Source organism: Neovison vison, chromosome 2 (assembly GCF_020171115.1).
Source record: "Neovison vison isolate M4711 chromosome 2, ASM_NN_V1, whole genome shotgun sequence".
NCBI classification, from domain to species: Eukaryota; Metazoa; Chordata; class Mammalia; order Carnivora; family Mustelidae; genus Neogale; species Neogale vison.
The window spans coordinates 84493453-84516389 of record NC_058092.1 but is presented as its reverse complement, the minus strand read 5'-3'; the positions used below and the strand labels follow the sequence as shown (position 1 = coordinate 84516389).

The following is a 22937-nucleotide window of genomic DNA, read 5'->3' as shown; positions in this document are numbered from 1 at the left end:
CACAGCTCTTTATGTAGTTACAAAGGTAAGAAACAGTACTATGTTTCCCAAATAACTTATATTTGGAAGAGAGATGATCATCCTTTTTAAAAAAGAAACTAAAATCCATTCAAATTCTAATCATGATAAAACTGTAGCTTAACTGATGTTTTTAAAAATATCTAAAGAAAATGTTCATAGATGTGGGAATTTAGAAAACATAAGCCAAAGGTCAAGGTGTTGACTTTTAGAGACTAGTAATTAAACAATCAGCACATTTCAGGGATTATAGACACTGAGTTTTAAGGAAAATGCATAAAGTTTCTGTTTTAGACAGGAATGATTCATCATATCTGAACATGGTCTGGATGAAATTACCTCCATTTGTCTGATTCCATTTCCTCTCAGCATTATATTGATTATCGTTTGTCTTCAGGCTCTAAAGTCAGAGTGCTTTGGTTCTATCCAGCCCCCGCATTCAATAGTTAGCTGCAGGCTTTTCAGTATCTTTAAGCTACATTTCTCTCATTTGCAAAAAGTTAAAAACAGTACCTAACTCATAAGGGTTGTCACAAGAACTAAATAAGATAATATAGACCAAGATGCTAAAACAAGCATCTCATAAGCTAAATGGACATGGCAGATACCTGAGTTTCCACAGTTTTTCCCGGCACGCCTCTTAACATGGCCAGATGAGAAAACCCCAGTAGCCAGAGGCTATGGAATATACTATTGCTTCACAAACTCCGGGAGCTTCCCTGGTGTAATCTGAAACACGCTCCAGAAGGCGAGAAGGAGAGCCAGGAGACACCAAGCAAAGAGGGCACTCCCTATTGGTAGGGAGAAGGTTTTGTAAGTGAGGGAATTTACTTAGTAGGCTTATCTTGGACAGCCAAAAGATGAGATTTCTATACCTGTCTCCCAAATCTTTGTCGAGGCCTTCTATAGAGGACTTAACTGGCTTCAGTTACATATACTATCCGGATAGTCTCAGCAATGTATTGCTCTCTCAAGCCTATGTCCTTGAGAATGGCTCCCACTGTGGGACAGTGTGGAGAGAACCTACATTTCAAGCACTGAGGAGTGGTGAGGAGCCTCTGACTGACTGGGTCCAGTTCTCCAGTTAACGGCCAGTCGCATCCCCTAGATGACTTCCTCTAACACGTACCAACGGCTGTGGGAGCATAGGGGGAGTGGAGATGATGGTGTGTTTTCCACATGAGGAAAGTGAACGGTGGCATTTAGACTCCTCTCATGGGGCTTCCCAAATGGCTGAGCGAGAAGCAGATGGGCACCTGCTTGTGCCAAGGACATCGGCAACCAAAAGTAGACTGTAACAGCTAGTATGACCTTCCTTGACTCCCTTCTCTTTAATGCCTCCTTTCTTTTCCCCACCCTGGAGCTGCTCGAAGGAGGAGAGACATTGTGGGGCAAGAGGAACGGAAATGTCAACCACAGGGCACCTGCTTTCCATCTGATATCTTACACGCACTGGCAGTGAGGGGGTGAGCACTGAATTATCTATAAGATGTAATCAACTGGATTTTTAACATCTGAAAATGAATGCATGCCTATATATTCTGTCCAAAACATCTTAAAACACCAAAAAAGGAAAAGTAAATTATTGAAGAAAAAATAAAGCATTATCATATTTGTACTCTGCTGAAAATAGACTGGGCAATTAACAGGTTTTTGTAACTAGAAACAATTTTTTTCCTATTTGGGAACTCTTATTTTTTTTAACTTACTTTTTCATGTCAAGAAAAGTGTTTTATTTTTCCTTTTATCATATTAATGAAGTGTTGAAAAAATATATGTAGGATAGGAAGCATAATAATAAAATTAACAACACAAACCAGCCGAAATATAAGAATTAGAAGGTCACAGATATCTGCTAAGTGCTCTTCCCTATTGCATAAACCTGTTTCTGCCCTGCAAGTCATTGCTCTCCTTCATTTGTGTTCACATACCTTTGTGTAGTAGACATTGTCAGTGCCCCACCTACAACCTCGTGGCATTCACCATCACTATAAATGCAGACAGAGTATTAACTCCAACTGTCTGCACTGCCCTGCCTAGGGGATTTCTCTGGATTGGATAAGGTAGGCTAGGAGTTCCAGAGAACTTGTTTTTAATTCTTCTTTTTTTGTTGTTGTTTTTAAGATTTTATTTATTTATTTGACAGACAGAGATCTCAAGTAAGCAGAAAGGCAGGCAGAGAGTAGAGGGAAGCAGACTCCCTGCTGAGCAGAGAGCCAAATGCGGGGCTCGATCCTAGACCCTGGGATCATGACCTGAGGTGAAGGCAGAGGCTTTAGCCCACTGAGCCACCCAGGCACCCACTTTTTGTTCTTGTTTAGTATAATTTAACACACACACATATACACACATCCCTCTACACAATATAATGTTCAGTTTTGTGGTATCATGTATGTGATATCATACAATCTGTAGCTCTCTGGGCTTACTTTTTCTGTTCAACATCAAGTTTCCAAAATTCATCTTTTTTTTTGTATGTTTGTCATTCATTAATTTTACTACTATGTGTACTCTCTTGTGAATAAAGTTGAGTCAACATAATTTTTTCATCCTCATTCTTTATTTATTCATTGACTGATATTTGGATTGGTTCCACATTCTTTCTATTATAAACATAGTGCTGCAAAGAAAATAGTTATGTAAGAATCTCAGGGCACCTGTGCAAAAGTTGTATAATAGTACATGAGAATGCTCACTCCAAATTACATTCCAAAGTGGCTGCAGCAATTTACACTCCCTCTGGCATAAAAATTCCCATTGAACCAAATCCTCTGCAACATTTGGTCTTGACAGATTTCTTCATTGTTCTGTAGTGCTGCCTTTATTATACATTAAGTTCACCTATCTATATAGGTCTGTCTGGACTCATCAGAATAGTCTGTGGTTCATTTATATGTTACTGCACCAATAGCACAGAACATCTATTACTACTTTGTAGAATATCTTAATATATCTGGTAGAACAAGTTTACCTTTTTTGTTTTTTAATGTCCTTTGAATTTTAAAGTACATCTGCTTAATTATATTAAAACCACTAATGCAATATCTGCCTCAATAATTTCATTCTGATAATAAAAAAAGATGGTATAATGATGGCTTAAAGCTAGTTCAATTGCAGTTTTAGAGGCTTATTTATCAAGAGTGAAAATAGAAGGATTATTAAAAACAGCTAAAAAGAGAGCATGTGTCTTAGTGCTTAATGTTTCTATAACTGTTGGTAAGGGTTACATCTAGATCTGATGCAGAATTCTTAATGGCACTGAAATAGTCCTTTTTTCAGCCACATGATACATACTGGTACTATAAGTCTAGAAGAGACTGGCTATGGTTACTACCCCTTGTCTTCAATTGTGACTGCATATTATCAGCAAGTGCATTCTGTATCTTTTCTAGAAACATGTCTCCTTCATAAACAACATCCTTCAGAGATGTAGCAGCTTTGTTTTCTTCTTCCAGCTTATACAAGCTAGCAGCTTGTAAGGCACCTGTAGATTCTTCACCGGGCAATGAATCTATCAAACATCAATGTCCTATGAATCTATCAAAACATCAATGTCCTTTCTGATGGAGGCATAATACTCCATAGTGTATATGGACCACATCTTTCTTATCCATTCGTCCGTTGAAGGGCATCTTGGTTCTTTCCACAGTTTGGCGTAGCAACATGGACGGGACTGGAAGAGATTATGCTGAGTGAAATAAGTCAAGCAGAGAGAGTCAATTATCATATGGTTTCACTTATTTGTGGAGCATAACAAATAGCATGGAGGACATGGGGAGTTAGAGAGGAGAAGGGAGTTGGGGGAAATTGGAAGGGGAGGTGAACCATGAGAGACTATGGACTCTGAAAAACAATCTGAGGGTTTTGAAGGGGCGGGGGGTGGGAGGTCAGGGTACCAGGTGGTGGGTATTAGAGAGGGCACGGATTGCATGGAGCACTGGGTGTGGTGCAAGAATAATGAATACTGTTATGCTGAAAATAAAAAATAATTTTTAAAAAATACCAGGTGGAGCACTGGGTGTGGTGAAAAAATAATGAATAATGTTTTTCTGAAAATAAATACATTGGAAAAAAAAAGTTAAATAAAAAAAAAAATACCAGGTTAAAAAAAAAAATCAATGTCTTTTGCTGTTCATGCAATCTCTGCTGCAAAAAACCTGACGTATTCTTTTGTAAGATTGGCCGGCTAATCTTTGTTAACTGCTGTCTGAATATTCGTAAAGCATGAGGGGCACAGTGCTGCAACACTCTGATGGCATTTCAAAATCCACCTTACACCAGTTAGAATGGCCAATATTAACAAAACAGGGAACAACATGTGTTGGAGAGGATGTGGAGAAAGGGGAACCCTCTTACACTGTTGGTGGGAATGCAAGTTGGTGCAGCCTCTTTGGAGAACAGTGTGGAGATTCCTCAAGAAATTAAAAATAGAGCTTCCCTAAGACCCTGCAATTGCACTCCTGGGTATTTACCCCAAAGACACAGGTGTCGTGAAAAGAAGGGCCATCTGTACCCCAATGTTTATAGCAGCAATGGCCACGGTCGCCAAACTATGGAAAGAACCAAGATGCCCTTCAACGGATGAATGGATAAGGAAGATGTGGTCCATATACACTATGGAGTATTATGCCTCCATCAGAAAGGATGAATACCCAACTTTTGTAGCAACATGGACGGGACTGGAAGAGATTATGCTGAGTGAAATAAATCAAGCAGAGAGAGTCAATTATCATATGGTTTCACTTATTTGTGGAGCATAACAAATAGCATGGAGGACAAGGGGCGTTAGAGAGGAGTAGGGAATTTGGGTAAATTGGAAGGGGAGGTGAACCATGAGAGACTATGGACTCTGAAAAACAATCTGAGGGGTTTGAAGTGGCGGCGGGGGTGGGAGGTTGGGGTACCAGGTGGTGGGTATTATAGAGGGCACGGCTTGCATGGAGCACTGGGTGTGGTGAAAAAATAATGAATACTGTTTTTCTGAAAATAAATAAATTGAAAAAAAAAAATCCATCTGCAAGCCAGTTCATCACATCCTGCCACTGTGGGAGCCCATCAGCCATGTTCCTAAAGCCCCTCTCTTGTTTTTAAAGGTTGAATTAACTATTTGTGGCTCATTTCTTCCTTTAAAATAAATTTTAGAGTAATTATTCCTTAAAAAAATACAACAAGTTCAGTTTGTGGTTCTCTTGAACATTTAGGTTGATGATACTTTTTATGACATTGAGACACATCATTCAAGAGCAGGGAACACTTCTCCCTTTATGTAAATCATCTTCTACATTATTCAGAACTTTGAGGTTTTGTCCACAGAGATCTTATGTATTCTTTTTAAGGATATTCCTAGGCAATTTATTGTTATTGTTGCTATTTCATTATCTTCTTAAAGTTAATTTCTATTGGCTATTGTTGGTGTAGAGAGCCAAATCTCTCTTGAGTAAGAGTCCACATTATCTGCAAATTATGTTAGTTTTATGTCTTACTTTCAAATGCTTATAATATTTATTTTTCTTTCTTTATATTATTTGCCAGAATTTCCAATAGCATGTTAAATAGTAGCAGTGTTAGTATTGTTCCTCATCTTAGAAGGAATGCATTAAAACTTTTTCTATTAGCTACAAAGTTTGTTGTAGATTTTGGTATATATAGTTTACCAAGTTAAATATAATTCTCTTCTTTTTAAAAAATATTATTACTTTTTTATGCATTTATATATTATTTATTTTTAGAGGGAGGGAGGGAGGGAGAGAAAGCATGGGAGGGGAGGGATAGAGAGAGAGGGAGAGAGAGAATCTCAGACAGACTCCCAACTAAGTGTGGAGCCTGACACAGGGTTTGATCTTTGACCCCAAGATCATGACCTGAGCCAAAATCAAGAGTCAGATGCTCAACCAACTGAGCCATGTACGTGCCCCAGGATAGTCCTCTTCTAATACTAATTTGCTAATGCTTTTTGGAAAACTATAGCTTGCCTTTTAGCAAATGTCTTTTTAGGCTCAATTGTAAAAATTACATATTTTTCCTTTTAGTCTATTAATATCATGAATTATAATTGATAGATGAAATTCAATTCATTTTAAATTATAAGACTATTCACTGGATGTGGAGAGAGAAATATGATGTTTAGAGCTGCTGTAGCTTAGGCAAAGACCTTATCTAACAATGAAGTCAGCACACAGAAAAAAAGCAGAACAGAACTAAGAAAGTAAGAGTACCAGACCCTGATAATATTGTGTGTATTTGTGGCTTGGCATTAAGACACACATGAACTCAGGATCCCCCTAAACATTTTTTGGGTAAGCCAATAAACTATCTGAAACCAGTCTGAGTTTACTTTTGAGGTACTTGACTTAAAAACATTGTTCACATTATTCAAGTCTTATTTTTTTCAACTATCTAACACTATATATGAAATAGCCAATTCTGTCTTCATAATTTAGATGACATCTTTTCTTTGACATTAAATCATGAGTCTGTTGCTTAAAAATGCTCCGCTTCTTTGTCTATTTTGTTTATTCCTATGCCACTGGCATTCTCATTTTTAAAAATTTACATTGCCTTTTTTTCTTTAAATTTTTTTTATTTTTAGGTAATCTCTACACCCAATGTGAGCTCAAACTTGCAACCCTGATATCAAGATTTGCATGCCCTACTGACTGAGCCAGCTGGGCACCCCTACATTGCTTTTTAATGCTATTTATTTTTTAAATGGTTTGAAGTCAGAAAGTTTAGAATTGTATTCATTAAAAATTCTCCTTCAACTTCTGACCCCCAATCACAGTGTTTTTTCATTTAGAATATTCGGTTTGGCAGATTTTCTGTATATCCTCCCTTAGAACTGTAAGCACATACAGCAAATACATAATGAGCCAAAAAATAGTATACTATAGGGGCATCTGGATGGCTCAGTGTGTTAAGCCTCTGCCTTTGTCTCAGGTAATATTAAATATTGTTAATATTATTATTAATATTATTAAATAAAATCTTATAAAAAAGGTATACTATAAAAATTGATCTGCACCTTATGTTGTTCAACAGTGTATCTTACAGATTATTCCACTTCAATATATAAAGGACATTGTCATTTAAAAAAATATTTTATTTATTTATTTGACACAGAGAGAGCTCACAAGTGGCAGAGAGGCAGGCAGAGAGAGAGGGGAGAAGCAGGCTCCCCGCTGAGCAGAGAGCCCGATGCGGGCCTCGATCCCAGGACTCTGAGATCATGACCTGAGCCGAAGGCAGAGGCTAAACCACTGAGCCACCCAGGCACCCCGACATTGTCATTTTTTAATAGCTGGATAGTATTCCATTGAATGAATATATTCTCATTTGTTTTACTAACTAATCAATCTATAGACAGAGATTTGGGTTATTTCTTTTTTTTACTATTATGAACAGTTACGGAATGAAAACCTTATACACATGTCATACTGAAAATGGAAGTGTGTATCTCTAGTATACAGTCTATATTTCGAATCAGAAAACATATATATATATTTTAAAGACATTAAAAATATATGCTTTTAATTTTTAAAAATATTGTCAAATTGCCCTAGCTTAAAGTTACACATTTCATATATCAGGTAATGTGTTTAAAAGCATTTATTTTTCCAAAACCCATTATCAATTTATTTTATTGAAACATAGCTGACAAACAATGTTACATTAATTTCAGGTGTACAATGTACTGATTTGACAAATCTATATCTATAATAAAAAATTTTTAGTTTTTTAGAGATGAGTGAAATATTTTATCTACTGTAATATTTTATTTTATTTTTTGTTTGTTTTTACTTTTTTTAATTAAATGCATTTATTTTTTTAGATAAAATTTACATATGACAAAATGTACTCTTTTAAGTGTAGATATCAATATGCTTTGATAAATTTGCACATCTGTATAATTACTTCCTCTAAGTGTTCCCTTGAGCCTCCTCATCCAAGTGATTCCCATATAACACCTGGAAACCTGCTTTCTGTTACTATAAAATAGATACGCTATTAGTTAAATTTCACATAAATGAATTGGACAGATTCAATCATGTTTTTGTATTTATCAGTAGTTCATTCTTTTTTTTGATTCCTAAGTAGTATTCCATTATGAAAATATGATTCATTTAACAATATACTTACTAATGTATAGCTGAGTTATTTTTAGTTTTTGACATTTGAATAAAGTTACCATCAACATTCCTGTACAAATTTTTATGTGTACACATGTTTTTTCATTTGTGGGGGGTGGAGAATTTAACAGTGGACTTTCTGGGTCAAACTTTATTATCAGACGGTTGCTAAATGGAGCAAACTGGTTATACAGTTTTATATTCCTGTCACTAATACAGAGAGCTCCAACTGCTCAAAATTATTGCTAACACTTGGTTTCATCAGTCATTTACATTGTGCCATTCTCATGAATATGTAAGTTATTTTGTTACAGTTTTAATTTGCATTTCTCTGATGATGAAGGATGTTGAACATCTTTACCTATTCTCACTGACCATTCTTATATCTTCTTTTCTGAGTTTCCATTCAAATTTCTGTTACTTAAACAAATTTAGTTGTTTGTTTCTTACAGAGTTGTAAGAGTTTATAACTATACCTATATCTAGTGTCTGTCTATCTATCTATATACCTACCTACCTACTCACCCATCTACCTATCTTCTATCATCATCTGCCATCTTACTTATATAGTTTGGATGCAAGTCTTTCATCAGATACATGTATTGTAAATACTGGTTCCCAATTTGTGCCTTGATTTTTCATTTTCTCATGTCTTTTGAAGAATAAAAGGTTTTCAATTTGATTAAGACCAATTTATCATTTTTGGGGATGCTGCATGGCTCAATCTGTTAAGCGTCTAACTCTTGATTCTGATTCAGGTCGTGATCCCAAGGTCATAAGATCAAGCCCCTCACTGGGCTCTATGTTGGATTTGAATCCTGCTTAAGATTCTGTTTCCTTCCGTGGATACTCTCTTCCTAAGAAAAAAAAAAAAGACCAATTTGTCATTTTTTAAAAGTTGTGTTCATTTGTTTTAGCTGATAAATCTTAGTATTCCTTAAATCATGAAGGTTTTCTCCTACATTTTCTTCTATGTGTTTTACACTTTTGGCTTTTATGAATATTATTAAATTATTTTTTTGCATGTAGAGGAAGATAAAGTTCATCAAAATCAGATTCATTTTTCTTACATATAAGAGATATGTAATTTTTCCAGGCCCATTTATTAAAAGCATTATCCATTACCCACAGAATTACCTTCTCAACTTCAAAAATTAATTGGCCATACATTTGCAGATCTATTTCTAAACCCTTGATTTAATTCCATTGATTTCTATATCTAACCTCACACCAACATTGTGTTGTCTTCATGGTTGTAGTTATGAAGTGAATCTTGAAATAAGGTGGTATAGCTCCTCCAAATTTTTTCTACTTTTTCAAAATTGTTTTGTCTATCTAGCTTCTTCCAATCCAATATTAATTTTAGAATCAACTTGCCAATTGCTATAAAAAGTCTGGCTGGGTTTTTGATCAAGACTGTCCTAAATCTCTTCATCATCTTGGGTAGACTTGATATTATAAAATAATGACTTTTCCAGGATGCCTGGGTGGCTCAGTCAGTTAAGTGTCTGACCCTTGTTCTCAGCTGAGGTCTTGATTGAGTTCAAAACCTATGTTGAGTCCACCCTGCGCATGGAGTCTACTTAAAAAAAAATTTTTTTTCTAAATTAAAGTATTGACTCTTCCAGTCCATGAATATATCTCTTCATTTATTGAAGTCTTTTCTCAGCCATGATTTACAGTTGTCATTGTGCAGATGTTGGATATATTATTATCCAGAAAATACTCATGTTTTCTAATGATATTATAAATGGTATAAATTTGAAATTTTAAAAATTTCAAATTCTAGTTTTTCATTACTAGTATAAAAATGTAGTTGCATTTTGTATCTGAGGCCTAGAATCCTGTGACAATACAAGCTTACTTCTTAGTTCTACTGGATTTTTCACAGACTTTTTGGGAGTTTCAGTGTATTTTTTTGTCATCTGGATAAAGAATAAGAGATTTCTATCCCTTCTTTTCCAACTTGTATGCGTCTTTTTTATATTTATAGAAATATTTATGAAAATATACCTATTGTATACTTGTGGATATATTTATGAAAATATACAATATCTTTCACAGAGAAAACAAGTAGATAAGGATGTGGTAAAATAAGAGCCCTCACATATTGCTGGTGGGCTTGTAAAATGGCGCATGTACTTTAGAAAATAATCTGTGTGCTTCTTTTTTTGCATTCTTATAAAAAAGTTGTTCCTAGTATTAGAGGGAAAGCATCTAGTGTTTCACTATTAATTATGGTGTTAAATAAAACCCTATATCCAATTGAAGAGACTTCCTTCTATTCCTCTTATTTTTAAAGATTTGTTTATTTATTTTAGAGAGAGGGACAGAGAGAGAGGGGTAGAGGGAATTTCAAGTAGACTCCAAGCTGAGTGGGAAGCCCGATGTGGGGCTCCATCTCACAATCCTGAGGTCATGACCTGAGCTGAAAGCAAAAGGATGCTTAACTGACTGAGCCACCCAGGTGCCCCTCTTATTCCTTTTTTTCCCCAAGAGCTTGTCATCAATGGATGTAAAATTTGGTTAAGTGATTTTCTTCATCTATTGAGATGATTCTAAAAATTCTCTCTTTATTTTGTTAAAATGGTAAATTATGATTGGTGTTTAAATGTTAATTAAACAAAACTTGGGATAATGGCTATTTCTGGGATAAATTCCACTTGGTCAAGATTTATTATAATTTATTGCTGACTGGGACTGCTACCTTTTTAAAAAGTTTTGTTGTTGTTGTTCAAGCAGTATATTGGTCTGCTATTCTTTCTCTCTGGTTATTTTTAGTTTTGGTATCAGAGCAGTTGTTTTGAAATTTACTTTGGCATTAATAAAGACACTCCAGATTTCTTATGCTTATCACTAGCATGGTATATCTTTTTCCTTTTCTTTTTTTTACTTTTACCTATATGTGTCTTTACAATTATTTATTTTATTTTTAAAAAGATTTTATTTCTTTATTTATTTTGGGGGGGCATCAGGAAAGGAAAAGAGAGAGAAAATCTTAAGGAGACTCTACATTGGGCATGGAATCCCCCATAGGGCTTGATCTCAAGACCCTGAGATCATGACCCCAGCCAAAATCAATAAATGGATACTTAATGAACCAGGCTACCCAGGCACCCCTATGTCTTCATATTTGAATAGGCTGTTTTAAGTCAGCATGGAGTTTGGTCTCTCTCTCTCTCTTTTTCTTTTTTTATTTTAGTTCACTCTGAAAATCTTTGTCTTTTACTTTCAGTGCATAGTCCATTTTCATTTAATATAATTATTGTTATCTTTGGGTTTACATCTATAACATTGCTATGAATTTTTTACTTTTTTAAAATAAAGATCCACCACTGGCTATTATTTTCTAATGAAAAATTAAACTTATCATTTCTATTTAATAAATTCTACTTAACATATAGAAAAATTTAAGTCTTCTGAGAAAATTTTTATTGCTAGAAGCACTTGATGATCACTACAATTTTTATTTTATCTTACTATTAGTTATAAACAGTTGAAGATACCAAAATTATTCTTTGTGTGTAGAGAGACCTATGTTATGCAAAAGCAGTAATAATGATACTGATATGAAAAAAGGCTTAAATAATGAGAATTCCAGCTAAAACCACAGTGGAATTATTTAATAAATATAAAGCAACTTGAGATACATTATCAACAGCTGAAATTATATTAACATAATCTATTTTTTTTAAGATTTTATCTACTTATTGGACAGACAGATATCACAAGCAGGCAGAAAAGCAAGCAGAGAGAGGAGGGAACAGGCAGGGCTCGATCCCAGGACCCTGTGAACATGACCTGAGCTGAAGGCAGAAGCTTCAACCCACCAAGCCACCCAGGTGCCCCTAATCTGTCTATTTTTAAAGATCTTATTTTTGTTATATTTTATCAATGTCTAAGCAAATACTTTCAATATGTTTGAATGCAAGTGAATTTTCCCCTACTATAGCACTTAAATGATCACTTATTAATTTTGACATGACTTTTGACAGTTTCCATTGAATAATGATTCTTTATATTTCATCAAAGATGTGAGGTGTGTTCTGGGGGCTGACAGAATCCTATTTCTAAATGGTTGCATTTGTCATGTATTGTTGCTATTCACTTTCAACATTAAGCAAAACCAACAGACTGGCTTTAAGATACATTATAATAGAGAAGTAATAAGGCTCTTTGAATGCTTTTCAGCATTTGGCTGACAAAAGTGATAACAAGAACATATCATTAAGATTCAAGCATCTACCATGATCTAACATGTACTCTTCTGTATTTTATCACAAAGGATGGTACATTTTCACATTTTATTTTGAACTTATTTTAGAAAACTGTTGTTGAAAATAATACTTATTAAAACAAACACCTCATCTTATCTCAGCTCCCTCCTCATTTTCACTATAACTTTATAACAAAGTGATCGAGAGGGCTCTGAGTGGGATTGTTCAGCTTTGTTACTTCCTAATCCTGGGAACTTAATCAAATTACTTGAGCTCTTTGTGACCTTGGTTTCTTCTATAGATTAAAAAAAAAAGAACAATAATACGATTTATTTCTTAGGGCTTTGCTTTATGAAATAATATATGTTAGGGGTTAAAAAATTGACTGACACAAATGTAATACCTAAATGAAATTTGGAACTCATGATTACTCTGAATTCATACAAAATGTTTAGTTATACATTGTTGCCATGTTTGACAAAGAGGGAAAAAAGAACCACCTTTAGGAAGATCATTCTTTCATTCTCTCAATAAGGATAAATTGAGAGCTTACTCTCTGAGACCACATGGGCAGCGTGCGAAGTGCTGGAGGAAGGATCAAACAGTGTTTCTGACCTAAAGGGGGTCACTGGTGTGGGAAGACAAGTGAGCAGACTATACAGGACGGTCGCTGCTAGGTTAAGGTAGAGCAGAGATTGGCAAACTCTTTTCTGAAAAGAGTCAGAGAGCTAATATTTTTGGCTCTGTGGGTCACACAGTTTCTGCTGCAAGTGCTCAAGTAGCCGTAGACCATTTGTAAACAAACAGGCATGGCCATGTTCCCTTGAAACTTTATGGATGCTGAGATTTAAATTTTGTATGATTTCCATGCATCCTCTTTTGATTTTTTTTTAAAGATTTTATTTATACATTTGACAGAGATCACAAGTAGGCAGAGAGGCAGGCAGAGAGAGAGATGGGGAAGAAGGCTCCCCACTGAGCGGAGAGCCCGATGTGAGGCTCAATCTCAGGACCCTGAGATCATGACCTGAGCTGAAGGCAGAGGCGTAAGCCACTGAGCCACCCAGGCGCCCCAACTCTTTTGATTTTTTAAAAAACCATTTAAAGATATAAAAACATCCTCTGCTCAGGGACTATACAAAATAGGTAATGGGTCAGATTTGATCTGTAGGCCATAGTTGGGTGACCCCTAAGATCAAAGAAAGATTAGGGTTCTTGTGAAAAGTGATTGTAAGGGAAGGCTTCCTGGAGAAAAGTATGACTAGCTGAAGCTTAAATATCAAGTAGGGGATAATTCAGGTGAAAGAGAGCAAAGGAATAGCATTCTAAACAGCAAACAGCATGTGTAAATAATAGCCACCAGTAACAGTCACCAAAACTGGGTACTTATTTTGTGCTATGCACTTTAGATAAATTATTTAATTTATTAATCCTGATATCCATATAAGGTAGTCATTATTACATCTATTGTGCAGAGAAGAGTACTGAGACTTACAAAGTTAAGCATCTTGCTACAGACACGTAGATTGTAAGTACCAAAGTGGTATACTAAAACCAGATCTAAGTGATTCCATGCATGAGCTCTTAAATATTATATTAGATGATTCCATTAAATTTCTGACTATTTAGAAACCAGCAAATACCATGGCCAAGGTATTGAAAGGACTTGAGTTGGTTAAAAAAAAAAAAAAAGATGGGACAACATCAGTGATCTTTAAATCTTTAAATCTTTAAAGGTTGGAATTTAATCTGAGGGGGAAAAAGAACTATTACAGGAATTTAAGCACCAAAACATCATAAGACCTGTATTTTTTAAAAAATGATTCTAGCACCATGGTGGAGGAAAACCCCTTGTCAAGCAAAGCCTCCTATCAATATTTGTCAAATTATTAAAAAAAAAGAAGACAGCACATTAAAAGTGTTGAAACAGGATACATGAAAGGCAGTTGCAAACTACAGCAATCATCAAGGCAAGAGGTAATGAGGTCAGAATGTAGACAGTGAATGGGGGATGAGGAGACATATCATGGTTCTCAAACTTATTTCCCTAGCATAATTACTGTGGTGCTTTTAAAAATTATACCTAGTTAACCTCATCCCTGGAAATTCTGATTTCATAGGCCCAGGAGGGTCCTGAGCATCTGCATTTTATAAAGCTTCCATAGATGATTCTGTTAGCCAGTATGGAGAAGCAAGTACATTGGAACTAGAATGAGGATCACATAAATAATGGCACTTTTACTACGATTAGGAATAAATGAAGGGGAAAATGATAAGTTAGAGACTTATAGCTGAGTCACTGTGGTTGCATTTAAAGGGTGACATGACAAACACTAGACAGAGTGGCCCAGAGCTCTGGAAGAGAGCCAGGCAGCTGATAGAGAGAGGGAGGTCAGTAATCATTCACAGAAAGAGAAAGAAACATGTGTTTTTTGGGTTAAGTAATGTTACATGCTGAATTCAAGATCAGAATAGCTCAGAGGGTAATCAGACATTTGAACTTAGGCCTATTGGCTTCCCAATACACTTTACATTTCAACTTTGGGTTTGTCCTTAATTAGGGTCAGCAAGGTTCTGCATGCCAGCATGGCGCCATCAAATTTCCAGAAAAGAGGCATTTTCTAAGACTGTGGTCAAACACGAAGTGTCAGCTGAGCTGGCCAAGAGGAGGCAGTCCGCAGCAGCAATGACACTAGTGCACAGCCGCTAATCAGCAGCACCCTGCGGAGGGCAGTTGCCACAATTAGCGAAACTTCTTGAAAAGCCTAAGCAGAAGCTGGTATGAAAGAGGGCAGGCTGCACACTTAGTCAATACCTACAGCAATTCCTAAAAATGCTTCATCTAGTAGAAAGAGTCCCTGCTGTCAGTATGAAGGAGAGTATCTGTCTTTTGTTTGAGAGAAAACACATCCGACTCTTATGAAGATAACTAAGACCGTTTTGATTAAAAAATGAGAAGCCACAGCAGAGACAGGCCTGGACATTTACACAGTTTGGACAGCATCTGCCTTGAAATGCTTGATACTGGGTCAGATTAATAAAAAGCTTTTGAAAACTCCTCTGAGGAAGCATTATCGAATTGCATTTCTATACATTTTGGCTCGAGGACAATTAAATCTAGGAAATCAGTGAGTGATGGTGGATAAACGAATGCACACAGAGCCTTTATTTATTTATTTACTTATTTATATTTTCCACTCATGTGAGTCACAAAAGAATTTGAGGTGGCTTACAATAAAAAGGCTTATAAGCATATTTTAAAATAAATCTTCAATTTGATTGTGGTAAGATTAAAAAAGTCAGCGTTAAAAGGCTCTCTCCGTTTTATCCTTCAGTCCTTCCCTTCAGGAACAATCATTTTTCAAATCTTTCTGGTTTTTCCCCCTAGTATCTTTATATAGTACACTTCTGTTGCTATTACTTGGCTTAACTTATAATATATCATTAACTTGATTTTATATTCGTTCTTCTATCCCCATTGATTCTCCTCTCCAACCTTTTAAAAATAATTAAATCACAACATTTACTTAAGTCAATAGGCAGTGCCTACCTCATGTCATTATGGATATTACTCATTGTGAAGCCAAGGAGCATATCATGACTGTTTCCCTTCTAGCACAATCTTCTCTACCTTCCACATTCCACAAATAAATAATTATTTTTCATTCCCTTTACTTTAAGTGTGTGTCACTAATTTTTCCCAATAACAACAATAAGTTCATATGGGTTTCCATACAACTAATCTGTGTGTGTGTGTGTGTGTGTGTGTGTGTGTGTGTGTGTATACATATGGCTCTTTCTTTCTGGAGAGTATCCTCCAGACCTTTCATTTATCCTCTATTCCAGACAGGTTTTGTCTATTGCAAAGATGTCCCTTTTACTTCTTTTTCTATTCTCCTGCTTTAGATTCTTGTTTCCTGGATCCCATAGTTTCCTCTTTGTGGAATATTGCTTTGTATTCCTGGATGACATCCTTCATGAGGTTTCAGAGAAATCGTGCAGAACAAGGTATATTTCTTAGTCTTACTTTTTCGAAGGTGTCTTTTACCATTCCATGGAATTTAAAAATTTTGGTTATCATATTTTTAATTTCCAAGTGCTTTCGTGTGTGTGTCCCTTTATCATAGCATCTCTTTTGTGCTAGGATTGAGATAAAACTTACCTGGTTTTGGTCACAGCAACTGTAGTGATTTGCTGAAGTTTTCTTACTCCTTTCTTAACCCCTATGCAGTCAGCATATGGAGTAAGCAAGCCCAGGAGGGAACAGGTGGTGGCTAGAGAGTAGAAAGGTTTAAGTTGGCCTTATGGAAGGAGTAGGGTTATTAGTAAAGACGAGAGAACAGTTAGCGGAGACTGGGTTGAGGGAAAGGCAGTGTGAGAACTGGGCATTGGACTCTACTTTCAGATGATTCTGTCTCCAGCCTTGGGTAGTCTCCTCACATTGATCTCTAGTCCTACAGAATTCGGTGGGACTTTCTGTAGACTTCCTGTATTCTTCACCTGTGCAGTTCTCACTTTTCTGTCATTCTGCCCCACAGCTCCAGCTGTCGTAGTGTTTCCAGGCTTCACCTCTGCCTCCTCAGCTCAGGGAATCAACAGAATTCTGCCTCAGTTCCCCCTTCAAGCACGGCCTCCCGGAAATTCAAAATTCAAAATTCAAAAATTCAAAATCTGGTCCCTGTTCCTCCATCTTGACTGAAAGTAGAGGTTGCTTGAGAATAGGGAATTGCACAATGTTTTGAAAACAGAACAATATTATTAGGTGACTGCTTATGAATCAGAGGACTGCCTGCTGACAGCGCACAAAGGAGTCTTGAGACATGGCCTGATTTATCCACCAACTCTAGAAAAGCAAGTCCCGTTTGTTCAATGTAAACGGAAGCACAAGAAATGTAACAGTGAGCTTCTGGATTATGTTGCTTGAGCCTGAGTGCACAATTTCAGAAGTGGTTTTATTTTGGATGGTATATGTAATTTAAGTCTATTAGATGTGGGAAAGATATAGACTGACTTCTAATCAGAATTATTAAAGAAATATCATCTATCTATCTATCCGTCTATCAATATCACCTTTATCACCACCTATGTCTAATCTGTCTATGTATTAGTTATCTGGCTTACATTTTTGGTAAATGAGTTGGGACACTTTCCCCTTCTGTTCTTTATATTATAGTACCTATCTTCCACACACACAAAAATAATTTGTATGTCAAATTTAACCAATACTTCTTTTATAATTTAGCTTTTGCTACTCTAGTTAAGGAAAGCTTCCTATTTCCTATAATCTCATGTTCTTTTCAATTATTTAAAAGTTTCTTTGGCTAACTGAACATAATAAAAAGATTCTTATATTTAGATTTTAATCCAACTGGAAGTTATTTCTCTGTATAGTGTGAGGTAATGTTGTGATTTCACTGTTTTTTTTTCCTACAAAAAGCCAATTGAGTCAATGCTTTTAATGGAATATAGTCTATTCTTAATTAATTTGAAACGTCTTATTTATCTTATAGCAGATTTTGCAAGAGTTGTGTCTCTTTTTTCGGGATTTCCATTCTCTTCTATTGATCTACCTACTTAAACGCCTGTGCCAAAAATAGTTTTAATGCCTGTATTTTGTAACATATCTTCATACATGGTAAGTTCCTTTTCCACATTTCTTTCAGAACTTCCTTATTTTGTGTGAATTTTAGAATTATTTTATCAAGTTCCCTCAGAATTATTCTTTGAATTTCTATCAGAATGGCACTGAATTTATGAATTAATTTGAATGAACTGACATCTTTACAGTATTGAATCTTAACATTTGTGAAAAATGTTAACTTTCAAGTTACTTAGATCTTTTTATATTACTAAAATTTTGTAACTTAATTTATAATGTTATTATTAGTTTACAGTTTTTATTGCTAGTGAGTACATAATCTTTATTTCTATTACATTTCCTATGTGGTTATTACAGGTATGTAGGAAAGGTATGCTTTCATATACTGATTAAGGTTCAGAAATCATGCTGAACTCTTAATATTATTCCTTAGTTTGCCTATGGCTTTACCAGCATTGACTATGTAGAAATATATATATATCACCTGCAAATAATGGCGATCTCATCTTTTCCTTCCTAGTCCTTGTGTCACTTATCTCTTTATCCAGTTTTTATTGCATCAGTGAGGTCTGCCAATGTAATATGGACTTGCATCAGTGATAGTACATATTTTTGTCTTATTTCTAATTTTAAGGAAACTGCTTCTAAAATTTCACCAATAGGAATGATATTGTCTATACGTTTTTCAAGTTGTAGAAATGCTCTCTTCTCCTAGTTTAGGTGTAGTAGACCTGTCCTGTCTATATCCTTGGGTCTTATAATTCCTAGTCACATCAGCAATACATCCAACTTCCAGCATATACATCCCTTTGTTCAAAGACTTTCTCTCTTTTTCCAGTGTTTATGGCAAATCAGAAGCACTAGACATTGATAACATCTAGCGGCAACCTTCTACCATTGACTGATAGGAATTGATAGATAACTATCCAGATCTCTTGCTCTGTAAGTGGGCTGACTTTGAGATGTGGGTTCCGTCATGCCTCCCACAATTTCGTGGTGAAATGCAGTTCAAGCTGCCCACAGCAGTAACTTTTTTGATTATACATAATTTATTGGCTTGCTTCCTTTTCTTTCACACTTCCCCACTGCTTTACTGAGTTTTCTGAGATCCTCTACTAAACAAAAGTTCTACTTTAATATTTGGCTCAGGGTGTTTCAAGCGGAATCTAAGATGCAGTAAGTATCTATATATAGCTTTCTATGAAATAAGAGGGGTTTGAGTTTTAGTAAATACTCCTGATTTTAATGAAATGATAGTGTCCATATATTGAATTATTTTGATATATTTTTGTCTTAAATCTTTTAGAGACTAAAGTTTTTTTTATAGTAAGATTTATTGAAGTTCAATTAATACTTGATAAAATTTCACTCTTGTCGGATGGAAATAAAATTCACCCTTGTTAGTTTTACAGTTCAATGAATATTGAAAAATACAATCATGGTACTACTGTTGTCATAACGAAGAAATAGAACATTATATTGCCCCAAAAAGTTCACTTATGACCTTTTGTTGTCAATTCCTTCCCTGTTTTTTAGTACTTGACAACGGCTAATTTGTGTTCTGCCCCAAAGGACATTCCTTTTCCAAGATGTCATTTAAATGAAATAAAATTTACAGAACATTTGAGTATAGTTCTTTTACAGATCATAATGCTTTTGAGAATTATTCATGCTGTTGCATGTCATCCATAGTTTATTTCTTATCACTCAGTAGGCTTCCACTGTATGAATTTACATATGCTCATCCCCCAGTTGATGGACAATTTAGGTTTTTTCAATTTTTGATGACTGTGAATAAAGCCACCATAGTTATGATCATAGAGGTTTTTATGTGAAAATATGTTTTTATTTGACTTGGGTTAACACATATTTTGGGGATAGCTGAATCAAATGACTTTTAACTTCATATGAAATCTACAAACTATTTTTTAATTATGAATTAAATTTCATGTATATTCAACTATTCAACTTATCTAGTTCATCTTGAGTGAGTGTTTGTAGAGTATGTCTCCCAGTGAACTTGTCCATTTCATTATTGTGGAATTTATCAAAACATCATTCATAATATTTCCTTATATTTTCATGTCTGCAGGATCTGTAGTGATGCTGTTCTTTTAGTCCTGACGTTTTCAACTTGAGTCTCCCTTTTTAAAGGACAAACATGGCTATAAGTCTGACAATTTTAGTAATTTCTTAAAGAAACAAGTTTGTTACATTAATTTTTCTCTACTATATTTCAATTTCTTTGATTTCTGTTCTTGTCTTTACTATTTCCCTCCTCTTGCTTGCTTTTAGTTTATTTTTCTCTTCCTAGTTTCCTAAGGTGGAACTTGAGATTACTGATTTCAATATTTTTTCCTTTGTTAATCATTTAATGCTATAAATTTTCCTCTAAGCCCTTATAATACATCCATTTTTATTGTGATGTTTTAATTTTCATTTGATTAAAATATTTTTATTTTCTTGATGATCCAGCAATTATTTGGAAATACATTAATCCCAATATATGGATATTTTCCAAGTATCTTTTGACTACTGTTTTCTAGTTAAATTCTATTGTTATCAGATAATATAATTAGTATGTTTTTTCATTCTTTTAAATTTTTGTTGAAGTTTATTTTAGGGTTCAATATGCTCTTTTTGTAAATGCCTTTATATACTTGAAAAGCACATGTAATCAGCTTTTGTTTAATACAGTCAATTAGTTCAAGCTGGTCGATGTGTGTTCAATTCTATATCCTTATTGATTCCCAGCATATATATTCTATCAGTTACTGAGAGAGATGCATGAAGTTTCCAACCACAACTGTAGATTAGTTGAGCTCCACTTTCAGCTCTACCAGTTTTGACTCATGTATTTTCAGAAGTTCTGTTGTTAGATGAATATACATCTAGCATTATAGTACCTTCTTAATGAGTTAACACTTTTTTTTTTTTAAAGATTTTATTTATTTATTTGACAGACAGAGATCACAAGTAGGCAGAGAGACAGGCAGAGAGAGAAGAGGAAGCAGGCTCCCCGCTGAGCAGAGAGCCCGATGCGGGGCTCGATCCCAGGACCCTGAGATCATGACCTGAGCCGAAGGCAGAGGCTTTAACCCACTGAGCCACCCAGGCGCCCCAATGAGTTAACACTTTTATTAGTGATGATAATAGCTAACATTATGCAATCTTTCTCTTTAGTTTTGGTAATTTTGTTTTGAAGTCCACTTTGCCTGATATTAATATAACTGATCAATTTTTCTTTTGACTAAATTTTACATGGCATCTTCCTTTTCCATTGTTTTATTCTTAACGTATCACTATTTTTGTATTTCTTTATTTATTTTAAAGATTTTATTTATTTGTTTAGAGACTGCACAGGGGAAGGAAAAGGGAGAATCTCAAGCAGACTCCACACCTAGGTGGAGCCTGATGTGAGGCTTCATCTCACAATGCTGAGATCATGACCTGAGCAAAACTAAGAGGCGGGCACTTAAATGAATAAGCCACCCAGATGCCCTACTATTTTTATATTTAAAATTGGGTTCTTGCCATCTCTGCCTTTTAACTGGAGTATTTAGGCCATGTACATTCAATGTAATTATTGTTAGATTTAAATTAATACTCTTTTAGGGTTTATTTTTCTATTTTCATATCTCTTATTTGTTTTTTTTTTCCTTTAACTTTTGTATAACTACTAGAGGTTTTTACTTTGTGGTTACCATGAGACTTACATAAAACAACTTATAACAGTCAATTTTAAGTTGATAACAAGTCTAAACACATTCTAAAGCTCTACATTTCTACCTCCCCAACTTTATGTTGGGAGGTAAAATAAACTCCTCATGACATCAAAAACATACATGCACTTCATGTTTTTGATGTTAGAATATACATCTTTTCATCTTGTGTATTCATTAACAAATTACTGGAGATACAGTTATATTTTATTACTTTTGACTTTTAACTTCACACTAGATTTCTAGGTAATTAAGCCACAAAATTTGCAACATTTGATTATTCTAAATTTTACTACATATCTGCCCTTACTGGTGAAATTAATACTTACATGTGTTTTCCTATTACTAATTAGTGAAATTTTATTTCAGCTTAAAGAAGTCCTTTGCTCATTCTTGAAAGACCTGTTATTTTCTTTTTCTGTTTTTTTGATTAGTTGAATATTTTCTATTATACTTTATCTCCACAATTATCTTATTAGTTAAACCACTTCCTCTAATCTTCTTATTAGTGGTTGCCTAAGTTTACAGTATACATCTTTAATTTACTGCAATCTAACTTCAAATATTAAATATCACTTTGTTTATCCTGTAATAAACTTCTAACAGCATACTTTCAATTCTCCTTTCCCTTCCATTGTGTTATTATTGTCATATTTTTATTTTACCTATGTTATAAATTCAAAAACACTATTCCTGCTTTTTTGTTTTGTTTTGTTTTGTTTTTGCTTTAGACAATTTTAGGTTACATTTTAAAATACTATTTTATATTTACTTTAATTTCTACTATTTCCAGGGCTATTAATCTTATACATTTCCACATTTCTTTCTGAAGGACTCCATTTAACATTCCCTAAAGTATATAAATGGTGGTAATGAATTCTATTATCTCTTGTTTATAAAACAAAACCCCTTATTTTTACTGGGTATACAATCTGAATTGACAGGTTTCTTCCTTTCTTTCTTTTAATACTTTAAAGGTGACATTGTCTTGTGGATTGTATAGTTTCTAACAAGGTCCATTGTAATCTTAATTTTTGTTCGTCTATGTAATGTGTCTTTTTCCCACATCAGTCTTCAAATTTTCTCATTATCTTTATTGTTTTTTTTTTTCTTTTTAACAGTTTGAATGTGTACTGTCTTTGGGATTTAAAAAAATTATTTACACTGCTTAGGTTTCTCTGAGACTCTTGGACATGCTGTTTGTAATATTTTACTATTTCAGGAAAATCTGTTGCCGCAGAAGATATTTCTTCTG

The 22937-nt window shown here is 34.7% G+C and overlaps 1 pseudogene; it reads right to left on the bottom strand.

Annotated features, from left to right (window-relative positions):
* Window positions 1-3317: 3317 nt before the first annotated feature.
* On the bottom strand, window positions 3318-5081 carry LOC122899164 (annotated as a pseudogene).
* Window positions 5082-22937: the final 17856 nt, after the last annotated feature.